The sequence below is a fragment of the Heptranchias perlo genome, chromosome 36 (genome assembly GCF_035084215.1).
Source record: "Heptranchias perlo isolate sHepPer1 chromosome 36, sHepPer1.hap1, whole genome shotgun sequence".
Taxonomy (NCBI): domain Eukaryota; kingdom Metazoa; phylum Chordata; class Chondrichthyes; order Hexanchiformes; family Hexanchidae; genus Heptranchias; species Heptranchias perlo.
Window position 1 is genome coordinate 4,500,209 of NC_090360.1, and position 23,936 is coordinate 4,524,144.

A 23,936-nucleotide genomic window follows, 5' to 3' on the forward strand; every position below is an offset into this window, starting at 1 on the left:
CACACCTCCACTACTCGCCTTTAAACAGCCACCCAACCTCAAACAGACCATCGTTCGCAGCAAACTACCTAGCTTTCAAGAGAACAGCGTCCACGACGCCACACAACCCTGCCACGGTAACCTCTGCAAGACATGCCAGATCATCGACACAGATACCACCATCACACGAGATGACACCACCCACCAGGTGCATGGTTCATACTCCTGTGACTCAGCCAACGTTGTCTACCTCATACGTTGCAGGAAAGGATGCCCCAGAGCATGGTACATTGGCGAGACCATGCAGACGCTGCGACAACGGATGAACGGACACCGCGCAACAATCGCCAAACAGGAGGGTTCCCTCCCAGTCGGGGAACACTTCAGCAGTCATGGACATTCATCCACCGACCTTCGGGTAAGCGTACTCCAAGGCGGCCTTCGAGACACACGACAACGCAAAATTGTCGAGCAGAAATTGATAGCCAAGTTCCGCACCCATGAGGACGGCCTCAACCGGGATCTTGGGTTCATGTCACGCTACACGTTACCCCACCAGCGAACAAATGTTATCTGTTTTTAATATAATGGGTCATTTGCTGGCTCTCTCTGCCTTCCGGATGTTTCTGCCTCTCTCTGTGTTTTTTTTTCTCTGTTTTTTTTTCCCTGTTTGTTTTTTTGTTGAATGTGTATTCGGAGGTTCTGCAGGTAACACCTCTCTGTCTGAACACGGTGATTGCCTTGGCAACGGGCAGTTGCAGGGGCAGTCTGTAAACACCATGTTTTATTGTTCAATATGTATAAATGCGTAGGCTTCAAGGAGATCTTGAAACATTTGCCTGAGGAAGGAGAAAATCTCCGAAAGCTTGTGAATTTAAAATAAAATTGCTGGACTATAACTTGGTGTTGTAAAATTGTTTACAATTGTCAACCCCAGTCCATCACCGGCATCTCCACATCATGACTACCATCGACACCACAAACTGCCGGCTCACAGTGGAAAGGATATCCAAGAAGATCGCGCATTTAGACACAGACATCAAGTTTTTACAGAGCTGCAAGAAAGCAGACAAGATCCCGAAAGGACTCCAGATCACGAACCCACTCAAGTCCACATACAACTCGGATTACGCTGAGAGACTCTGCCGCCGTACCTCTCGCACACTCCGCAACCATCTCATACACCAACTCTACAGCAGACGCCACAACCTCGAAACCAAGATAGAGTCCATACTCTCAACCTGTACTCAGGACACAGCAGACCAGCTACGTTATACCGCCAAACAGACGAGGCAACGGAACTACGCTGCCTACATGAAAACCAAGAGCAGGAAGCTTGAGAAACTCGGCATCACCACCAGCAACGACCAAGCTTCCCCTGGTACCACGGTTGCAACCACAGGGAAGTCTATTGTCAATTTATCCGACCACACCCTTCAACCAGACGAAATCGAAGTTCTCAGCCGAGGGCTCAATTTCTGCCCCACTACCAAAATGGACCCCACTAGTCTCGCGGCGGACACAGAGGAATTCATCAGGAGAATGAGGCTCCGGGAATTCTACCACAAACCCCAAGATTTCAGCAGCGAACCCAATGAGACAATCGACGATCCGGAACAGCAGACAGAGGGATCCGCGGTACAGCAACCGAAGAGGAAAGAGTCAAACTGGACTCCTCCGGAGGGTCGCTGCCCTCAGCTGGACATGTATGCTCAAGCTGTCAGGAAATGCGTCAATGCCAGATTCATCAGCCGCACTCAGAAGACAGTCCAGAATGTCACCCGAGCACAACGCAACGCCATCAACGCTCTCAAGACCAACCGCAACATCGTCATCAAACCAGCGGACAAAGGAGGAGCCATAGTCATACAGAACAGAACAGACTATTGCAAAGAAGCATACCGACAACTGGACAACCAGGAACACTACAGACGGTTACCCGCAGATCCGACCAAAGAACACACCCACCAGCTCAACAAACTGATCAAGACCTTCGATCCAGACCTTCAAAGCATCCTACGCATTCTCATCCCACGTAATCCCCGCGTGGGAGACTTCTACTGCCTCCCAAAGATACACAAAGCCAACACACCCGGACGTCCCATCGTATCAGGCAACGGAACCCTGTGTGAGAACCTCTCTGGATACATCGAGGGCATCCTGAAACCCATCGTACAGGGAACCCCCAGCTTCTGTCGTGACACTACAGACTTCCTACAAAAACTCAGTACCCACGGACCAGTTGAACCAGGAACACTTCTCACCACGATGGACGTCTCGGCACTATACACCAGTATCCCCCACGATGACGGCATCGCTGCGACAGCATCAATACTCAACACCAACAACAGCCAATCTCCGGAAGCCATCCTACAACTCATCCGCTTCATCCTGGATCACAATGTCTTCACCTTCGATAACCAGTTCTTTACCCAAACACACGGAACAGCCATGGGGACCAAATTCGCACCCCAATACGCCAACATTTTCATGCACAAGTTCGAGCAGGACTTCTTCACTGCACAAGACCTCCAACCAACACTATACACCAGATACATCGACGACATTTTCTTTCTATGGACCCACGGCAAGGAATCACTAAAGAGACTACACGATAACATCAACAAGTTCCATCCCACCATCAAGCTCACCATGGACTACTCCTCAGAATCAGTTTCTTTCTTGGACACACGAATCTCCATCAAAGACGGGCACCTCAGCACCTCACTCTACCGCAAGCCCACGGACAACCTCACGATGCTCCACTTTTCCAGCTTCCACCCTAACCACGTCAAAGAGGCCATCCCCTATGGACAGGCCCTGCGAATACACAGGGTCTGCTCAGACGAGGAGGAACGCGATGGACACCTACAGACGCTGAAAGACGCCCTAGTAAGAACGGGATATGACGCTCGACTCATCGATCGACAGTTCCGACGGGCCACAGCAAAAAATCGCATAGACCTCCTCAGGAGACTAACACGGGACGCAACCAACAGAGTACCCTTTGTCGTCCAGTACTTCCCCGGAGCGGAGAAACTACGCCATGTTCTCCGCAGCCTTCAACATGTCATCAATGAGGACAAACACCTCGCTATGGCCATCCCCACACCTCCACTACTCGCCTTTAAACAGCCACCCAACCTCAAACAGACCATCGTTCGCAGCAAACTACCTAGCTTTCAAGAGAACAGCGTCCACGACGCCACACAACCCTGCCACGGTAACCTCTGCAAGACATGCCAGATCATCGACACAGATACCACCATCACACGAGATGACACCACCCACCAGGTGCATGGTTCATACTCCTGTGACTCAGCCAACGTTGTCTACCTCATACGTTGCAGGAAAGGATGCCCCAGAGCATGGTACATTGGCGAGACCATGCAGACGCTGCGACAACGGATGAACGGACACCGCGCAACAATCGCCAAACAGGAGGGTTCCCTCCCAGTCGGGGAACACTTCAGCAGTCATGGACATTCATCCACCGACCTTCGGGTAAGCGTACTCCAAGGCGGCCTTCGAGACACACGACAACGCAAAATTGTCGAGCAGAAATTGATAGCCAAGTTCCGCACCCATGAGGACGGCCTCAACCGGGATCTTGGGTTCATGTCACGCTACACGTTACCCCACCAGCGAACAAATGTTATCTGTTTTTAATATAATGGGTCATTTGCTGGCTCTCTCTGCCTTCCGGATGTTTCTGCCTCTCTCTGTGTTTTTTTTCTCTGTTTTTTTTTCCCTGTTTGTTTTTTTGTTGAATGTGTATTCGGAGGTTCTGCAGGTAACACCTCTCTGTCTGAACACGGTGATTGCCTTGGCAACGGGCAGTTGCAGGGGCAGTCTGTAAACACCATGTTTTATTGTTCAATATGTATAAATGCGTAGGCTTCAAGGAGATCTTGAAACATTTGCCTGAGGAAGGAGAAAATCTCCGAAAGCTTGTGAATTTAAAATAAAATTGCTGGACTATAACTTGGTGTTGTAAAATTGTTTACAGTTCTTAACTGGGGCAGAGCTAAGCAACGCCTCGCGAGGTGACATGCCTGGTAATGGAAGTTCAGAAGCCAAGTGAACCCTATGTGGCAGGCTCTGTAATCCCAGGAACCAGGTAGGTCCGTATCTCAGGGCATTTAATGATCTGGCTCACCGATGGAACATGCATGGATAGATGGGTCATTTTCCCCACTGTGCTCCAGCTAAACTTGCAAGCCAATGTCCGAAGGTAGTGCCAGCTGAACAAGTAGCAACGAGCTCACCAGTGCCCTGCGCTCCTAAGCTGTGCTGTTCCATCTGGTTAAACTCCAGCAGTATATCTTTGCACACTTTAGACTGCAGTTGATGTGAAACACTCGCTATAAGTTGAAGGCATTTGGTTCAATTCAAAGGTTCAACCCTTTCTTTTTTAGAAAAGGACTAACTAAAAGACTCCTTTTTGAGGAAAAATTTCTATCTCCCTTTTTCTCTTTTTTTTTTGGAGTGGGCTAGCTGGGGTCAATCTTGACTTTGTGCGATAGTGTAGAACGGATGAGAGCGAGTCAGCAGCCCGCCTTGCATCTCCCCGATTTTTATTTCCACTGTAATAAAACTGGCTGCTGGCTCACTATCACCCGTTTTACACTATCACGCAAAGTCAAGATCTACCCTGTTGTATTAGAAGACGTGACTGTGACCAGGGATGGTTCTCTCCAGATTTCTGCTTTCCTTCTGATAAATTCCACTTGGTAAAGAGCACAACATAAGATGAGGGAGGCCATTTGACCCATTTTAGCTCATTGCTGCATAGAAACATAACATCCCCCATCACGATGTCTTGCTGCCTCTTAAATGATTCCAGAAGTTTTTCTTTCACTGCACTATCCAGAAGACTATCCCAGGTATTAATTACTCTTCACATGAAGCTCTTTCTGACATAAGTCCTGACCTTGCCTTGTATCAGTTTATATGAATGTTTCTCTATTCTGCAGTTATGGTTTCATTTAAAATTCTGTCCTGAATTAACCTTTTCTTTCCATTTAGATCTGTATAAGGTCCCTGTTACATTTTTGCCTCTTTTATCTGTTGTTCTTGCATTAGATATTTTGGATTGCATATTAGTTGAGTTTTGGTTCTCTACGGCCTTGAGAGTATCTTCCCTGACTCGAGTTAGATAAATTTTGATAGAATGCAAGGGATAATGAACAGAAAACCTTCCTTTAAACTTATCAAGTTATTAGTTCTATCCTTTGCTTTCTCCTTCTTGTGCTCTCCTTTTTCTCACTCTCTCTTTCACTCTTGTATTACCTTCACTCGCTCGCTCGCTGGAATGTACAGGATTTGAAAATACTATTTGATGTCCATCTGAGCAGGCTCAAAAACCAAAAAAAAATCATCCTGCAGCTTTTTCAAAATTAATTCTCGGGATGTTGGCGTCACTGACAAGGCCGACATTTGTTTCCCATCCCGAGTTGCCCTGAGAAAGTGGTGGTGGGCCTTCTCCTTAAACGATGCTGAGGATTCTTTGTGGTAGTTTGATACAACTGAGGGGCTTGCAAGGCCACTTCAGAGGGCAGTTAAGAGTCAACCACGTTGGTGTGGGACTGGAGTCGCACATAGGCCCAGACCGGGTAAGGACGGCAGGTTTCCTTCCCTAAAGGACATTTAGTGAACCAGTTGGGTTTTTATGACACTCCAACAGCTTCATGGTCACTTTTAGTTACAGATTTGTTTTTTAAAAAAACTGAATTCAAATTCACAAAATGTCATGATCGGATTTGAACTCATGTTCTCTGAATTATTAGTCCAGTAATTTGGCCAGAACACTGCCATACCTTTGCACCCTTCAATGTAATTTCTTCCTCTTCCTCCAACCTTTTGAATTTATTAGCGCTAGCCATGTGCCCAATTTCCCTGGGCAGTCTGTTTCACACATTCATCGTCCTCCATGTAAAATAGTAAAACTCTCTCTTCATCTTCTCTCTTCTGAGCTCTAGCCCAAGCCAGTTAGAGATTTTTAATTCCCCAATATCTTTTGCCTCCATTAACCTGTAGAATAGGTGCTACATGTAGAGCAAGTCTGGAGCTGCTTCTGATGGTTGTGAGTGAAAATTTTCTGGAATGAGATGGAAATCAAACTTGGAGAGAGAAAACCCTAAAATTGTTCAAACCAATGCCTTTTCTTCTAAATGTGATTAACTTCTCTCTGGATTTGTTCGGAATATTGGTTGTACCCCGCTCTGAAAATATTACATCCAAATCAGACCTTCATGTGCGTTGGAGGGAACAACTCTCGTGTTTTGTGTAAACACGTTTTAGGATTCCGCTACGCACGATTGCAGATTCCTGAAAGTTTTTGTTCCAGCAATTTGTGTTCAGCCCATTACAGAAATCTGTCAACCTTGAAACTTGGATGATGAATGTCCTGGTTTGTGTTTCATAGACCACTGATATGTCAAACTCCTCCGGATTCTGCTGAACATGGAATCTGCAAGCAATGCAGATGTCCAGCACACCGGGTGAATGATAAAAATCCATCTACAACTTTATAAAAATGGAAATTCAAGATCTTGGATTAATTAATAAAGAGATTTGGCAAAACCTGGGAATACTGATGCATCAATATTTCATTTTGAATGAGCTTCAAAGTAACCTTTTTATTTTGTTGCAGCGCACAAGGCTGAACAGGCTGGGGATCTTTTTTCTCTAGAAAAGAGAAGGCTGAGGGGTGACCTGATCGAGGTCTTTAAGGTAATGAAAGGGTAGACATAGAGAAAATGTTTCCACTTGTGGGGGAGTCCAGAACGAGAGGTCATCAATAAAAATTAGTCACTAATAAATCCAATAGGGAATTCAGGAGAAACTTCTTTACCCAAAGAGTGGTAAAAATGTGGAACTCGCTAGTACAAGGAGTAGTTGAGGTGAATAGCGTAGATGCATTTAAGGGGAAGCGAGATGAGGGTGAAAGGAATAGAAGGATATCCTGATAGGTTTTAGATGAAGTAGGGAGGGAGGAGACTCATATGGAGCACAAACACTGGCATAGACCAGTTGGGCCAAATGGCCTGTTTCTGTGCTGTTGTTTCGAAGTAATTCGATATAATGCATTGTTCGTGTTACCATTTTAAAAAAGAAAATATTAACATTCTTGGTAACTTTGATAATTATGAACACATTTTCATGCTTTTTTTTTTAGTTGAGTTAAACTGATGTGAGTGTGAACATGGAAAACTAAGATATCCTCCAGAAGCTTTTGAAATTGCAACTAATTTCAAATTGAAAGCTACTGTAAAGGCTTCTTTCAAGAGGAAGTGTCATACATCTTTTAAATGGGGTCAGATTTACATTGAAAGTGTTTCTGGGTCCTTTTTGTTCCAAAAATAAAATCCTAGAAATGCCACCATTTTAAGTGCAGAAAAAAAACCAATGATTTATTCTCTGTCCAATCTAAAGTTGGAGCCTGATAGTCCCGATAGTGAGAGATGCAGTCAGATTCACAGAACGTTTAAGAAATAAGACACATTTTCATGCTTCTTTTTAGTTGAATTAGAGGCTGCGTGTCTAAACTGATGAGTTTTTCATGTTCACATTAAGATCTCCTCAGAAGCTTTTGAAATTGCAACTAATTTCAAATTCAAAGTTACTGTGAAGGCTTCTTTCAAGAGGAAATGCTATACACCTTCGACCTGAAATGTTAATTCTGTTTCTTTCTCCACAGATGCTGCCTGACTTGCTGAGCTTCTCAAGTATTTTCTGTTTCTATTGATAATAAGAATAATAAGATCTGACTCTTGGTTGGAGGCAGGAAGTTGCTTCACTCTATTTCCTGCACCATGTTGGATCATGTGCTTCTTACCATCCGAAATTGATAGGTAGGAAAAGACCAGCTGGTCCATCAAGCCTGTCCCATGCTCATGCTGGCCAGAGCGTTATGACTAAACAATTCCTCCCTCTACCCCCCCTCCCCTCCCCTGCAACCATGTTCATCTTTTGCTGGAATTTTACCCACTGCTCCAAAGATTGGCTGTGCATAATGACACCACTACTCTCGGCCAGAATGGAGATGATTGGGTAATTCCCCCGTCAATCACGCCTGGAAACTGCACTGCTGGAAGTGACTGGGGTTGATTTTACGCACATAACTTGTAATGTGTAACTATCCTCCACTCGCTGCATTCTGCTGGAGAAATAACCCTGCTTTTATCGGGAGAGGTTGCTGTAGTTTCAGTCATGAGTTCTGTTTGCTGTAGTACGGAGAGGCTCATTTTAAATAGACTTTGTTTGCTGTAAAATAGACTATTTGCTGTTAATGCTGCTCCGCCTCCAACTCATTGTCTGACACAGTGGTGGCAATACTCACGTTGGAAAAAGATTTTCGTGTCGCGACAAGCAATCATGAAATAACTGTCCACTTAGTTTGGAAGAGAGATGCCACTGGTGGCCATTCCACAATATATTCATCAATGATGTCCAGGGAACGTTCCAAGTGACCAATCCTGTCGCAAACTGTGCCATCTTGGAATGTCTTTCCCAGTGACTATAGTTTGCAGCCTGGATTCAATGCTGTGGTCACTCCTAAGATTCATAGAGATCAATAAATGTACAGTGTTGATTTAGTGTTACTGGGCACTCTGCTATGGCCAATCCTCTTGCAGATTATTATAACCCATCATTTCATTTTTTTTTAATTTGAAAATGTATCTCTGCACGGGGTACCTCAAACTTAAAATGACAGATGATATAGCATGGCTGTCAGCAAAATGTCTCTGGGTCAGAAGGTCATGAGTTCAAGTCCCACTCCAGGGAGCTGAGCACATAATCCAGGCTGACACTTCAGTGCAGTACTGAAATAATGTTTCTGCAGGTAGTTTTGAATTCAAACGCAGGCTGTGCCCTCCAGCTGAGATCCACAAACGGCGAAAAGATTGGCATCATAATATTGCCCTTTTCGTGTAGTTCACTGTGTCTATACCACCCCTCCCCACCACCGCCCCTGCCCCCCCACCAAGCACACATGCAAAAACCATTCAGTTCCACTGGTCATGGTCTGAGCTCTGGAAACTCCCTCTTTCCCCAACCCCAAATGGCACACCTTCCAAACCCAACCCCTCCAAAAGAAATACTCCAGCATTGCAACTCATTCCCATAGAATTGTTATTCTGCACGCTAACAAATTTAGTAAGCGGGGGCATTCTATTCCTGCAGAAGACCTGCAGTGCATCACGATGGGTAGGATAACCTCTGGATGTTGGCTGATGATTTAAAATGACACATTTGACAGACTCTGAATGAAACTACTGAATAAGCAGGAAATGAGTGACACAACAGTCTTCCGAGAAGTCTGCAAGCAGGCAGTTGAAGTGATTTCTATATTTATTTTTAAAAATGGATTGTGATGTCAATTTATTCAGATTCAGAAAGGGCGCAACAATCAACCGTAGTTCTCGCAAAAGAAAAAATAAGTGTCTATGTAAGCAAAAAAATAGACAAGTCACTCTATTACAGCAAATCTGAAGGCTTGGTTTGCAAGTGATCCCAAGACTGCAGGAGGTGATTGCTTCTGTAACATGTATACGTTTTCTCGGAATAGAACTAATGCAACAAATCGACATTGCACATGGATGTCAACAGATCAAGAGTCAAATGAATAGGCTTGGATTTCGTGACAAATTATGAATTCTGCTGAACTCATCAGTTGCATATACATCTGGGAAATAATTTCAGCTTTTCCAGAGCGCATGAAAATTACCTCAGACTTCACGAGGGGTAAACTATACCCTTTCCCACCTCTGGTGGTATCATGGCATTATATTATATTTTACCTTTTTTATATTCACATGCCCAAGTTTTCAGTAATTCCATTTTTAAAAATTTGTTCATGGGATGTGGGCATCGCTGGCGAGGCTGGCATTTATTGCCCATCCCTGATTGCCCTTGAGAAGGTGGTGGTGAGCTGCCTTTTTGAACCGCTGCAGTCCGTGTGGTGAAGGTTCTCCCACAGTGCTGTTAGGTAGCGAGTTCCAGGATTTTGACCCAGCGACGATGAAGGAACGGGAATATATTTCCAAGTCGGGATAGTGTGTGACTTGGAGGAGAACGTGCAGGTGGTGTTGTTCCCATGTGCCTGCTGCTCTTGTCCTTCTAGGTGGTAGAGGTCGCGGGTTTGGGAGGTGCTGTCGAAGAAGCCTTGGCGAGTTGCTGCAGTGCATCCTGTGGATGGTACACACTGCAGCCACTGTGCACCGGTGGTGAAGGGAGTGAATGTTTAGGGTGGTGGAAGGGGTGCCAATCAAGCGGACTGCTTTGACCTGGATGGTGTCGAGCTTCTTGAGTGTTGTTGGAGCTGCATCATCCAAACAAGTGGAGAGTATTCCATCACACTCCTGACTTGTGCCTTGTAGATGGTGGAAAGGCTTTGGGGAGTCAGGAGGTGAGTCACTCACCAGGAATAACCAGCCTCTGACCTGCTCTTGTAGCCACAATATTTATGTGGCTGGTCCCGTTAAGTTTCTGGTCAATGGTGACCCCCAGGATGTTGATGGTGGGGGATTCGGTGATGGTAATGCCATTGAATGTCAAGGGGAGGTGGTTAGACTCTCTCTTGTTGGAGATGGTCATTGCCTGGCACTGGTCTGGCGCGAATGTTACTTGCCACATATCAGCCCAAGCCTGGATGTTGTCCAGGTCTTGCTGCATGCGGGCACAGACTGCTTCATTATCTGAGGGGTTGCGAATGGAACTGAACACTGTGCAATCATCAGCGAACATCCCCATTTCTCACTTATGATGGAGGGAAGGTCATTGATGAAGCAGCTGAAGATGGTTGGGCCGAGGACACTGCCCTGAGGAACTCCTGCAGCAATGCCCTGGGGCTGAGATGATTGGCCTCCAACAACCACTACCATCTTCCTTTGTGCTAGGTATGACTCCAGCCACTGGAGCGTTCTCCCCCTGATTCCCATTGACTTCAATTTTACTAGGGCTCCTTGGTGCCACACTCTGTCAAATGCTGCCTTGACGTCAAGGACAGTCACTCTCACCACACCTCTGGAATTCGGCTCTTGTGTCCATGTTTGGACCAAGGCTATAATGAGGTCTGGAGCCGAGTGGTCCTGGCCGAACCCAAACTGAGTATCGGTGAGCAGGTTATTGGTGAGTAAGCGCCGCTTGATAGCACTGTCAACGACACCTTCCATCACTTTGCTGATGATTGAGAGTAGACTGATGGGGCGGTAATTGGCTGGATTGGATTTGTCCTGCTTTTTGTGGACTGGACATACCTGGGCAATTTTCCACATTGTCGGGTAGGTGCCAGTGTTGTAGCTGTACTGGAAGTTTGGCTGGAGGCGCTGCTAATTCTGGAGCACAATTCTTCAGCACTACAGCCGGGATGTTTTCGGGGCCCATAGCCTTTGCTGTATCCAATGCACTCGGCCGTTTCTTGATATCACGTGGAGTGAATCGAATTGGCTGAAGACTGGCTTCTGTGATGGTGGGGGTATCGGGAGGAGGCCGAGATGGATCATCCACTCGGCACTTCTGGCTGAAGATGGTTGCAAAGGCTTCAGCCTTGTCTTTTGCACTCACGTGCTGGACTCCGCCAACATTGAGGATTTGCAGTGTACGTGAGATTAATTTAAAGTGCAGAAGACGACCTGTCTTTTTAAATATTCTAATCTATGGGACCAGGCAAATCAGTGCTATTCTGGTCCAACTGGTAATTGTTGCACGATGCTGATCAGACCAAGTGTAAAGAGTGGGAGGGAATCGGCTTCCAGATTTTTGGAGGGAGAGGAAGAGGAGACGCAGCCTATGCAAAAATAATTTTTGGGTGGGACGTTTCTACCCGCCCTCCCAAAGCACCTTTCAATCATGTGTCTCCTCCGCTAGTTGTATCTAGACGCCAGACAAACATGATGCCACAATCAGCACCCAAACATGGGAAGCTCTGGTGCTGTCAGGTGCCTTGTTTTCTCCGATTGCATGTTGAAGTATTTCTCAGAGTTTATTGTTATTTTCTTGTAAACACTTTGTTATTGGTCGGGGGGGTGGAGGGGTACGATGGTGTAATGCACTGAGCCTTTAGCCATGCTGTGACTCTGAGATAACAGGAACGGCCTGAGGTCACGAAAGACCCTATTTAAAAAAAAAATGCAAGTCTTTCCTTCTTCTTTCTTTCATAAGTTGCTGCACTTCAAAGTAATTCAATAAATGCTTTTGAGAGATGGTGATAAAATGCAAGTCTTTCTTTCTAAAGGTTTAAATTCCACAAGACCGCTGATAGTGAGGCAACATTTAAAGAAATTATGTAATTTTCAGTCGTTTGAAGGGGGCCAGTGTGTAAACATCCAAAATACTGACACTTTGTAAAGAAATCAGGAAATGCATCTTTTTATTTTTTATTTAAAAAGTGTTTAGCTCACAAGGCAATGCTTTGCAGATGTGATTTGTTTTTTGAATTGGTCACGGAAGTACCCAAATGCATTGAATTCTGTCAAGTGAAGCAGCTATAACAGCTTTAACTTGATTCCCCGTCTGCAATCGCTGTGATTATGCCTCGCGTGGACCAGAGCTGGCTCCGAGAGCCAAGTTCATAATCTGCTAATGGGCGAAAGCAGCAGAGAGGACCACACGTGATGAGGTGGAATTGGATCTCTGAGAGCACTGCCCCAAATTGAATTTGTGTTTTCTGCCTTTTGTTCTGAATTGATTTTTTTTTTTGTTCAAGAAAATTGTGTTTGTTTTCACAAATTCAATCCTTGTTTCTCTTTCTTCTCCCCCCCCCCCTCTTCCCAACACCACTTTATCCAGATTATAGGATCTGAAAGAACAAGATGCACCACAGTTCCATCCAGTCCTTATGCAGGAAATTAGGTGTTTAGCACTTATAAAAGGAAGGTCCTGATTCTGATTCTTTGTGACACTTGCAATTATTAAGATGCACCAGCAGGGACAAGAGAACCACATGCCCAGAGCTTCAAAGAAATCTCTCTGGTGCTGCCTTCCCTTGTCACAAATTTCACTTGTAATCAAGTCTTCCCATCGTGCTAGTCTCTGTCGCTTGTAATAACGTGGAATGTAATTATAACTGCAATATTTACAGCTGTTGCAGTAGAATTAATCCTGAATAGGGGGCGAACGGGAAGCTTCCCCTCTCGAGAGTTCTCAAGCTCAGGCATTACTCACGGAGCTCATCACAGCTGAACTCACTTGCTATTCCAATGCTCTCCTGGCCGGCCTCCCACCTTCCACCCTCTCTGAACTTCAGCTCATCCAAAACTCTGCTGCCTGTATCCTAACTCTCTCACCAAGTTTTGTTCACCGGTCGACCCCTGTGCTCATTAACCGACATTGGCTCACGGTCCGGCAATGCCTCAATTTTAAAATTCTCATCCTCATGTTCAAATCCCTCCATGGCCTTACCCCTCCGTATCTCTGTAACCTCCTCCAGCCCTACAATCCTCCCAGAACTCTGCGTTCCTCCAATTCTGGCCTCTTGCACATCCCCAATTTCTTTCACCCCACCATTGGCGGCCGTGCCTTCAGCTGCCTGGGCCCTAAGCTGTGGAATTCCCTCCCTAAACCTCTCCGCCTCTCTACCTCTCACTCCTCCTTTTTAAGAGGCTCCTTAAAACCTACCCATTTGTCCAAGCTTTTGGTCTCCTGTCCAGGAGTGTTATCAGACAAAATTTGACACCGAGACACATAAGGAGATATTAGGACAGGTGACCAAAAGCTTGGTCAAAGAAGTAGGTTTTAAGGAGCGTCTCAAAGGAGGAGAGGGGTGGAGAGGTTTAGGGAGGGAATTCCAGAGCTTAGGGCCTAGGCAGCTGAAGGCATGGCTGCCAATGGTGGAGCGATGAAAATGGACCATTTGAAGAGGGGATTCCCTTTCTATACACCTCAAACACACTTCTTGATCCAAGAGTTATTGGGTTGAATTTTGCCATCTCAGTTGGTCACCTGATTTTGGGGTGTTTATTAGTCAGGAGAGGAGTTTCACTCCTAAACGCACACATCCTAACTGGTCAACAAAGCGGAGACATTAGAGCAGTCTATAGTCCGTGCCATCCAAATCCCACTCTTCAAAAATCAAACAGATATGTGGATGCTGGCAGACTAACTTAGGTGGGGAGCTAAAAGTAGAGGAAAAATAGGGATGGATAGATCTATTTATTCATTAATAATACAAAAAAAATCAGATTGTGCTTTCAGTATGATGGAACTTGGGAAATTTCCCTTGTGAAGAAGAGATTGAAGAGCAGAGATGTGGCGTGGATGGGAAATCTGCTGCTTCACTTGATCACCTTTGAAAATGCGGGCGATCCAACGCAAAATCTTGTCGGGAGATGAAATATGTGGGATGGACTTCATGATGGGACACATTGTACGTGGTCTGTGGAAGGAGTGACCTTGATGTGTCAAAAGGCCCTTTCCAGTTCCTGCCAGCTGATGTTTGATTATTTATTTCCACAGAGTTTCCTGACACTTTAATTTTTAATCTGGGGATATTTTCTTTCTCTGAGCTTTTTTTTTTCCTGACCTTTTCTATGGTTCCACGATCTCAAATCATCTCCGCTGAAGATGGTGGACAATCCGCTGCAGGCTTTGGCCAGTACTCTGAAGCTGGAATGTCCGAGCCTTTTGCTTCTGGCCACTTAAACAATTTAAATCCAAGTTCCCGTTAATTTGAACGTCTCCTGCTCCTGATATTAACGGAGTGTCCTGAGAATGTGAAGAGTGCTCTGGAAACTCAAGTTTGTTGTTTGGGAGAGATAGCTGAACTGATTAGAATCACAGACGGGCTACAGCACGGAAGGAGGCCATTTGGCCCATCGAATCCGCGCCGGCTCTATGCAAGAGCAATCCAGCTCGTCCCACTCCTCCGCCCTTTCCCCGTAGCCCTGCAAATTTTTTCCTTTCAAGTACTTATCCAGTTCCCTTTTGAAGGCCATGATTGAATCTGCCTCCACCACCCCCTTGGGCAGTGCATTCCAGATCCTAACCACTCGCTGTGTAAAAAGGTTTTTCCTCATGTCACCTTTGGTTCTTTTGCCAATCACCTTAAATCTATGTCCTGGTTGATATTCTACCTCAATGCCATTTTCCTGCACTATCCCCATATCCCTTGATGCCTTTGTATCACCTTGTATCCGGGAATATTTAGTACCCAATCCTGCCCTTTTTTGAGCCAGGTCTCCATTATCGCCAAGACATCATATTCCCATGTGGCTATTTGTGCCTGCAGCTCACCGACCTTGTTTACCAACATGCACTGCAATCCAGTCTTAGACTTTCTTGTACTCTCTCTTGGTCTGATCCCACCTAATACTGTACTATTACTTGTTTCAGTGTTTGTTTTCTCCCCCTGATCCTTTGTGCCCCTTGTTTCTCCTTTCCTGAGCACACTGAAAAGTGAGTGTTTTTTAATCTTTTTCACCACTAACGATTTAACATCGATTGTGATCCAACTTTTTTTCTCTCTCTATCTTTATCTTCTCTATCCTTAGCTCTCCCTCCCTCTTTAAAAGTTTTGTAACAAAAGTTGTTTACAATTGAATTTTAGTTCGTGGCAGTGTGGCTGGACAAGTATTTTTTTTTAAATTAGAAATGAATCTGAATGAAGATGATTGAAATCATTTCCTGATGCCTGTACTGGCAGTCGGGTAGAGCCAGTCTTGCAACTGCTTGTAGTGCGAGATCATTAATCACATCAGGCCTGACATTAATTCCTGGTTCCGTGTCTTTGGGGCTAGTTTCAGGTTACATCGGAACAAATTAACACCCCACTGCAGCCCTCCCCAAAACTCCGGTCTCTTATTAACAGCTTTTTAAGAGCTTGTTGTCGTGGTTACCTTGTTGTAAAGCACGTTATCTTCTCTCTGTTGCTTGCCTGGTCCCTTCACGGAGTCTGGCAGGGGGTGGGAGGTTGGGAGGGGGGTGGGGCACTCTGAAAGGGTGTTGGCCTGCGGGCGTGGAGTGTCAGATGGCCCAGCTGTTCGAGTACTTGGCTTGGAAAAGCTGTCATGTCACACAGTGCCTGGCATCTGGGAGCAATTTCCTGAATGTTTTTTGTTAAAATAAATTATTAAATGTGGTGCTAAAGCTTAGAGAAAGTGACATTCGCAGACTGCATGTTTTGCATGTACTTTATTTAGGGTGACAAGAATATTTTGGATATTCTCATATTTTTTGGAGTTTTTCTGTCTTTAGTTATGGAACAATGGTTGGCTTTAAGCCATGTCCTATTGCATCGTCGAAATCTGCCACATACAATAAATATGGTGAGTGGCTCATCTCCTGACTCCCCTAAAGCCTCTCCATCACCTACAAGGTACAAGTGTGATGGAATACTCTCCATTTGCCTGGATTGGTGCAGCTGCAACAATATAAAAGAAGCTCTGCACCATCCAGGACAAAGCAGTCCTCTTGACTGGCACTTTATCCTTTCCAACACCAGTGCACTGTGGCTGCAGTGTGGACTATCTGCAATATAGTAGATCGGCAGCAACTCGGCAAGGCTTCTTCAACAGCACCTCCCAAACCCGCGACCTCTAGAAGGACAAGGGCAGCGGGTGCATGGGAACACAGTCAGCTCCAAGTTCCCCACAATCCTGACTTGGACATATATCGACCGTTCCTTCATTGTCACTGGGTCAAAATCCTGGAACTCCCTCCCTAACAGCACTGTGGGAGAACCTTCACCACACGGACTGCAGTGGTACAAGAAGGCAGCTCACCGCCACCTTTTCGAGGGATAACTGCGGACGGGCAATAAATGCCGGCCTTGCCAGTGACGCCCACAACCCGAGAGTGAACATTTTATAAAAATAACTTTTTGAATAACATTGTTACGTAGTCGAATGTAGCAGCCAATTTACACGCAGCAAGATCCTAGAAACAGCAATGAGATGAATGATCAATTAATCTGGTTTTGGTGGGGTTGCGAAGGCAGAGATGTCAGTCAGGACACTGGGAGTACTCTCTGCTTTTCAAATAGTATCATGGGATCTTCAGGACTAAGAGACAAGCAACACATCCCCAGAACTCCACCAGAGAAACTCAAACTAGCTGCTATAAAGTACTTCATGGTGCATAATCCATGGTAACTCCTAAACCCTTCCTTTTCAAGCAAGGCAGTATCTGTCCTCTGCTGCTCACCACCCCAGATGTTACACAGATGGACGCTGGAAAGAGACCCACACTCTTAATATTATGGTCCCACACCAACTGGTTGCAAGGAAGAGTGTGGGAGCATCTGTTAGCTTGTCCTCTGAGCCCTCCCCATGGCCTCCCATCTTCCACCCTCCATAAACTTGAGCTCATCCAAAAGTCTGCTGCCCGTATCCTAACTCACAGCAAGTCCCGTTCACCCATCACCCCGTTCTCGCTGACCGACATTTGCTCCCGGTCTGGCAAAGCCTCGATTTTTAAAGTTCAAATCCCTCCATGGCTTTGCCCCCTCCCCATCACTGTAACCTCCTCCAGCCCTACAACCCTCTAAGATCTCTGCACTCCACTAATTCTGGCCTCTTGCGCCTCCCCAATTTTTAAGCGCTCCACCATTGGTGGCCGTGTCTTCAGCTGCCTAGGCCCTAGGTTCTGAAATTCCCTCCCTAAATCTCTCCACCTCTCTTCTCCTTTTTAAGATGCTCCTTAAAACCTACCTCTTTGACTAAGCTTGTGGTCACCTGTCCTGATATCTCCTTACGTGCCTCGGTATCAAATGTTGTTTGATAATCGCTCCTGTGAAGTACCTTGGGATGTTTTATTGTGTTTCAGGTGCTATATAAATGCAAGTTGTTGTAGTTTCTTCCTGTTTAGTTATCCTCCTTGGATTTGGTTGAGAATCTGAAACCACTTCCCACCGTTCAATGACATGGGTACGGGAGGAAGGGGGGAAAAGCAGAAACGTAAAGCCCATTGGTCTCCTCCAGATTTCTATTCATTTTGAAATGTGTAGTGCCCCAGTATTCTGTGTTCGAGAATTCCAGGGAATGAAGAACCAGCCTTACTTCAGATCAAACTCGTCTTCGCTGCTCAAAGTTGTAAAGTGACTGGCAGTCATGCAGGTGCAAACCAGGACAAGCTACAAGTGCTCTGAAGGGAGGGGATGGGAATGGAGGAGAATTGGAGAAGGGCAGAGTTCATGTGTCAAGTGGTCGGTGGATCCATTCGACAAATTCTGAAATGACGCTCCCATCTGATTCAAACAGGCAGTGATGTAAAAACTCTCATTGGAGACAATTACTTCCCAAAAGGGGCTGCCAGCTAGTTTTCTGAATTCCCAATGCACACAGGCTGTGCTGGAAAGGAAAATTGACCTTTACTCCAGTTAAAGAGTAAAATTCTCCACTGCCTAAAGACCTGCATCAGCCAAGTGTTCTTAATTATTGATTATGCAGCAGAACACAAATGAAATCAATAAATAGTGAAACCTATCTTTCCAGATCAGGCCCTTCTCAACAGGATACCCAAATATACTCGGCTCTCACTGTGGGATAGATCACATTTAGCTACTCAGCAATACTTCGGCTGTGGGATTTGGACTTGTGGAGGCTCATCTCTTCCACACAATTTTAACCAGCTACTCTGTAAATCTTAATTTCAGTAAAGACAACACAGTTATGGTGTAGTGGGTAGTAGGAATGGCAGTAGATCATAGTGGTAATAATGTATAGTAGTTAGTGTGCAGCAAATATTTTCAAATGATGAAAACGATAAATACATTTTTTTTCTTTGTAACTTGCATCAGCGATAAATTGCCATGTGAAAAATCATAGAAATTTCAGGTGAAAAGGAAACCATTTGGCCCAATATGTCAGAGTCATCCCATTTCCCTCCTTTTTTCTTGCACCCTTTAATATTTTTCTTCTTTATATAATTGCCTTTGAATGTTGCAATTCAACAGCCACTTGTGGCAAAACAATTTTGCCTCCTGATAACCATTTTTGTGTTTGAAGAAAAGATGTCCAAATAACTGAGGGGAATACACCTTGCAGTTACTATGAGGGTAGTCTCACCGTGATGTGTGTGTGTGTGTAATTATATTGTATTATACACTATTCTATGGAATCTAAACATTTACTCCTCACAAGTGAGACCAAATGTTGTCTCCAGACATGTTTCAGTTCAATACTTCATTTTGTGTGTGAAAACTCTGCCTCATTTTCCAGGGCAACTCTCACTTTACTAAAGTGATAATTGTTTTTTTCAATATAAATAAATAATTAGAACCACCTGTGACACGAGAGTGATGATTTTTGCTGCAACTGTCGGATATCGTTTTTAATTATTGGTGTGCGATGAAACAACATGCTCAATTTTTAATTGAAAGCAGATCAGGAATACCAAACCATTTTCACTCAATCTTTTCAACGTACGTTGGAACCTGCCGCAGCCTTGGCTATATCTTTCCTGGGAGGGAGGGAGGGAGGGAGGGAGTGGTGGGGGAATGATCGAAGGCAGGATGTCCCCATGAAGCTAATGAATGTGGTGTTTAAGGAATGGGACACTGCTTGGCCCAGTCTAGAAATGCAGGATGCAGAGTAAAGCTTCCTCTATTCTGCCCTAATTAGTAGGAAGGTTCCCTCTGGTCGCAGTGTCCTGGAACGTTTTGGTGTAAGTTAAGACTTCAGCCATCTCTCTTCAGTCTGAACTAGATTCACACTCTGTAACTGAAGGTAAAAGGATAATGTGCAAATCCAGTGCAACATCTGGCCCCTCCACATTCCATTCTTTCTTCAAGAGTAAAGACAGTGATTTTTCTGTTGATTTATTACAATTACACATAGTACATAATGAGCCAAATTTTAATCAAATGCACCAGTTGCCTGGTTATTTTAAAGCTACATCAGATCCAATCAATGACCCACGCTGCGATGAAGCACTAAATGTTTACGTTCAACATTGCAACAAAACTTTGTCAGTAGAAGAACATAGATTTACGTAGAATTTCACAGCACAGAAACGAGCCATTTGGCCCAATGGGTCTCTGCCTCCACATGAGCCTCCCACCTCCTATCACCAGATCCTTCTATTCCTTTCTCCCTCATGCACGTATCTTGCTTCCCCTTAAATCCATCAATGCTCTTCTCCACGACTACTCCTTGTGGTGGCAAGTTCCACATTCTCACCACTCTGAATAAAGAAGTTTCTCCTGGATTTTTTTATTGGATTTATTCGTGACTATCTTGTATTTATGGCCCCTAGTTTTGGACTCCCCACAAGTAGAAAGATCTTCTCTACTTATGATAGTCTGTGGAGCTTCTATAGTCCTAAATGCCTCTTACCACCCAAGAGATGTTCTCTAGCATTAACAGCACTTCTTTAGTGAGCACAAACAGTGGCATGAAGAAGTTTTCAAATAATTTTGAAACAATCAAATGTGCATCATTGAATGGAGTGCATCAATATATAAATGGAGCAAATTTCCATGGTTCGGTGGGAAGCACTCTCGCCTTTGAGTCCAAAGGTTGTGGGTTTCAGTCCCACTCCTGAGACTTGAGCACAAAATCTGGGCTGACACTCCAGTGTAGTACTGAGGGATGCTGCACTGTTGGAGGTGCCATCTTTCAGATGAGACATTAAACTGTCTGCCCTCTTGGTGGAAGTAAAAGATCCCATGGTGCTCCTTGAAGAAGAGCAGGGGAGCTCTCCCTGGTGTCCTGGCCAACATTTATCTCTCAACCAACATCACTTAAACAGATTATCTGGTCGCTTATCACATTGCTGTTTGTGGGAGCTTGCTGTGTACAAATTGGCTGCTGTGTTTCCTACATTACAACAATGACTATGCTTCAAAAAGAATTTCGATGGCTGTAAAACGCCTTGGGACCTTTTGAGGTCATGAAAGGTACGATTTAAATGCAAGTTCGTTCTTTTTACTGATGCTAGAGTGCTTTTAACTGAGCCAAGCTGACATTTCGGGAAAAATACACAAAAATGATTATTTTCTTGAAAGCTCTCAACTATATGTTAGAAAAGTCTCGTTATGGTCTGAGTGTATAGTAACATGTATTGTTTCTATTTATGTTTATTCGACACACAAAACACTCCTTTCCTTCGACCCACACTCTCTTCTAAAGGATTGAATTCTCCAGCCAGAAACATTCTCCATCGTAATGTCTAATACCTGGGCCAAATGACATTCAGATCAAAGGTTGGTTAAAGGCTTCATTACATCAGGTACAGAGCTAGGGTCATGATTATGGATGTCTGGACCAGTGATCAGTACTTGATTGAGTAGCTGAATCTTTGCCAATCTGGAAATTTTAATGAGATAAGGCTCACTTATCTTCACACTGTATAAATCCTACAGCATCTTGAATGATAAAATAAGTTTCTTTTGAACTGACTGTCGGGCAGATTGAACTTGGGCGAAGTTGATTTAAAACCAAGGCCTGCATTGTTTAACCATATGGGATCATGGGAAACAGTGCATTATTTGGCATTTCAGGATGCATTAAATCATCAGTGTCCCAAGGTATTTTTTTCTTAATGGGTCACACAGAGCCTCGGAGGCCACATTTAATGTTTAAATCCCTGTTCCCAACAATTTACATACATTTCAATTTGCTAATACTAACAGATCTCTGATTTGGGATTTCTCCACCAATGAGGCAACAGCACCAAGAACAGCCCTTTGTGAACTTTCAGGCCCAAGGAGTTGAAACGGGACCAACCAGCGAGTGAAATGTGGAAGTACAGATGGCAAGAGTAGCCTGGGCTTTGTGGGTCGGATTTCCAGGACTTGCAGGCCCCATATGGACCACTGACTGTAATTTGAGCTAAATATTTGCACAGAGAGTCTGTACCCTTATCAGCCACAGAAAAAAGAAACGTAGGAATAGGAGTAGGCCATTCAGCCCCTCGAGCCTGTTCCGCCATTCAATTAGATCATGGCTGATCTGTATCTGAAATCCATCTACCCGCCTTGGTTCCGAAATCGTTGATACCCTTGCCTAACAGTTTTGAAATTTTCAATTGACTCCCCCAGTCTCAACAGCTTTTTGGGGGAGATTCATAATGTGTCTTTACACCTGTCATTTTTGGTCAGTTCTATGTGTTGGCTAAATTTCATATCATGCAGGTTCGAAACACATTGGTGGTAATTGTAACTATGGCCGATGGTGTCAAACAGGATATTGGAACTCGCTTTCCATTATACACCCCGTCTCATTTTCCCTTCCATTACGTTCAGTGGAAATTGAAATCAGGCCGGATATAAAGTGGGATAGCCAATTCGATATCGGCCAAATTTAAAATTACCCCGGTTGTATTTATTATATTGTCCTGGGATAGTTAAGTGTATTTCTTTGTTTTAAAGTTGCATTCTTATTTTTATGAAGCAATTTTAGCCAATTTATCATTTTTAGGCAAATCCCTAAGGCAACATGTCTTTTGGAAACCAACAATCCAACTTCAAAGCCTTCTGCATCATTTGTGTGTGAACGCATCAGGGGGTTCTGTTGGTGTGAGTAATGTAGCTGAAGTAATAATGTGGAGGCTGATGAATTGATATAAACAATATTATCATGCAAACATTTCACACATTAGTATCAAATTTCCCAGGTTAATGCCTTCACTAAAATAGCAGACGGTATCACAGTGCTTTGACGGCACGAGAGCACATTGTCATTTCCAGGCTGTCATGTGTCAATAGCCAAAAGGTTAGAAATTTGCCTTGGGCCACAGCGCAAATAGACGCTCGCAATTCGACAGCCCATTTACACTCCGCCCGATTTGTCTTACCCGTCGAACGGGCTGCCGATTCGTTATCGCCCATTTTGCGTTCCAGCCCAAGTTGAATTTGTACCCGAAAATTTTACAATTTGTTGAATGTTTTGAATTGACTTGAAGAAGCAGAATGATGGCACACGGTTGAAGAGATTCGGTATCTCTCAGGGAGAGCACGGAAATATTTTACTCAAAAGAACAAAATTGTGAGATGTTGCACAGAAGTATTCCCATATTTGCAACAAAAAACATCATTTGTATTGAAGCAGCCCCATGAATAGAGAATAAGGAAATTTGACCATTTACAGAGCAGTTACTGAAAGAAGAAGCACGGTGGTCTCTCCTTAATAGTGAGCTGCAGTGATGTTAAAAGTGTGAAGTTAGAGGGTACATAAAACAGAACAGGCAGATCCTGCAGGGAGATCAAAGCAAGCGTGACCCAAAGTAGCAATTTTCAATGCATGACACTCTTTACAGAAGTGGCATTTGTGCATTAACGAAGTGCAGTCCGTCAATCTCATAAACGTCACACCTATCATGTCAGTCATGTTTTTGAAACGGTCGTGCTATTGTACGTTTTATGAGAGCTCGACATTTATGTAGTTGAGTTTCTCGCTCAATTTGTTTGACTTTTATCACCCTGTCATATAGTGACATGTCCCAAAGCACTGCAGGGGGTCATCAGGGACTGAGCACGAGGTCTTTAAAATTATGAAGGGGTTTGATAAGGTTGACATGGAGAAGATGTCTCCACTTGTGGGGGAGACCAAAACTAGGGGCCATAAATATAAGATAATCACTAATAAATCCAATAAAGAACTCTGGGTAAAGAAGTTTCTTCTAAGAGTGGTAAGAATGTGGAACTCGCTATCACAAAGAGTAGTTGAGGTGATTAGCATAGATGCACTTAAGGGGAAACTAGATAAATACGTGAGGGAGAAAGGAATAGAAGGATAGGCTGATAAGGTTAGATGAAGAGGGGTGGGAGGAGGTTCATATGGAGCATAAACACCAGCATAGACCAGTTGGGCCGAATGGCCTGTTTCTGTGCTGTAGATTCTATGTAATAGTTAGGGAATGTGATCAAAGGTAAGTCTTGAGGCTTTACAAGGTGGAGGGGGCCATGAAGAGAATTTCAGAGTGCAGGGACATGGCGGTTGAAGGTTGCTGGCAGGGAGAACTATGAGGGAGGGAGGTGGGGTACAGGGGTGGGAGGATGCTTTGTAACCCAGAAT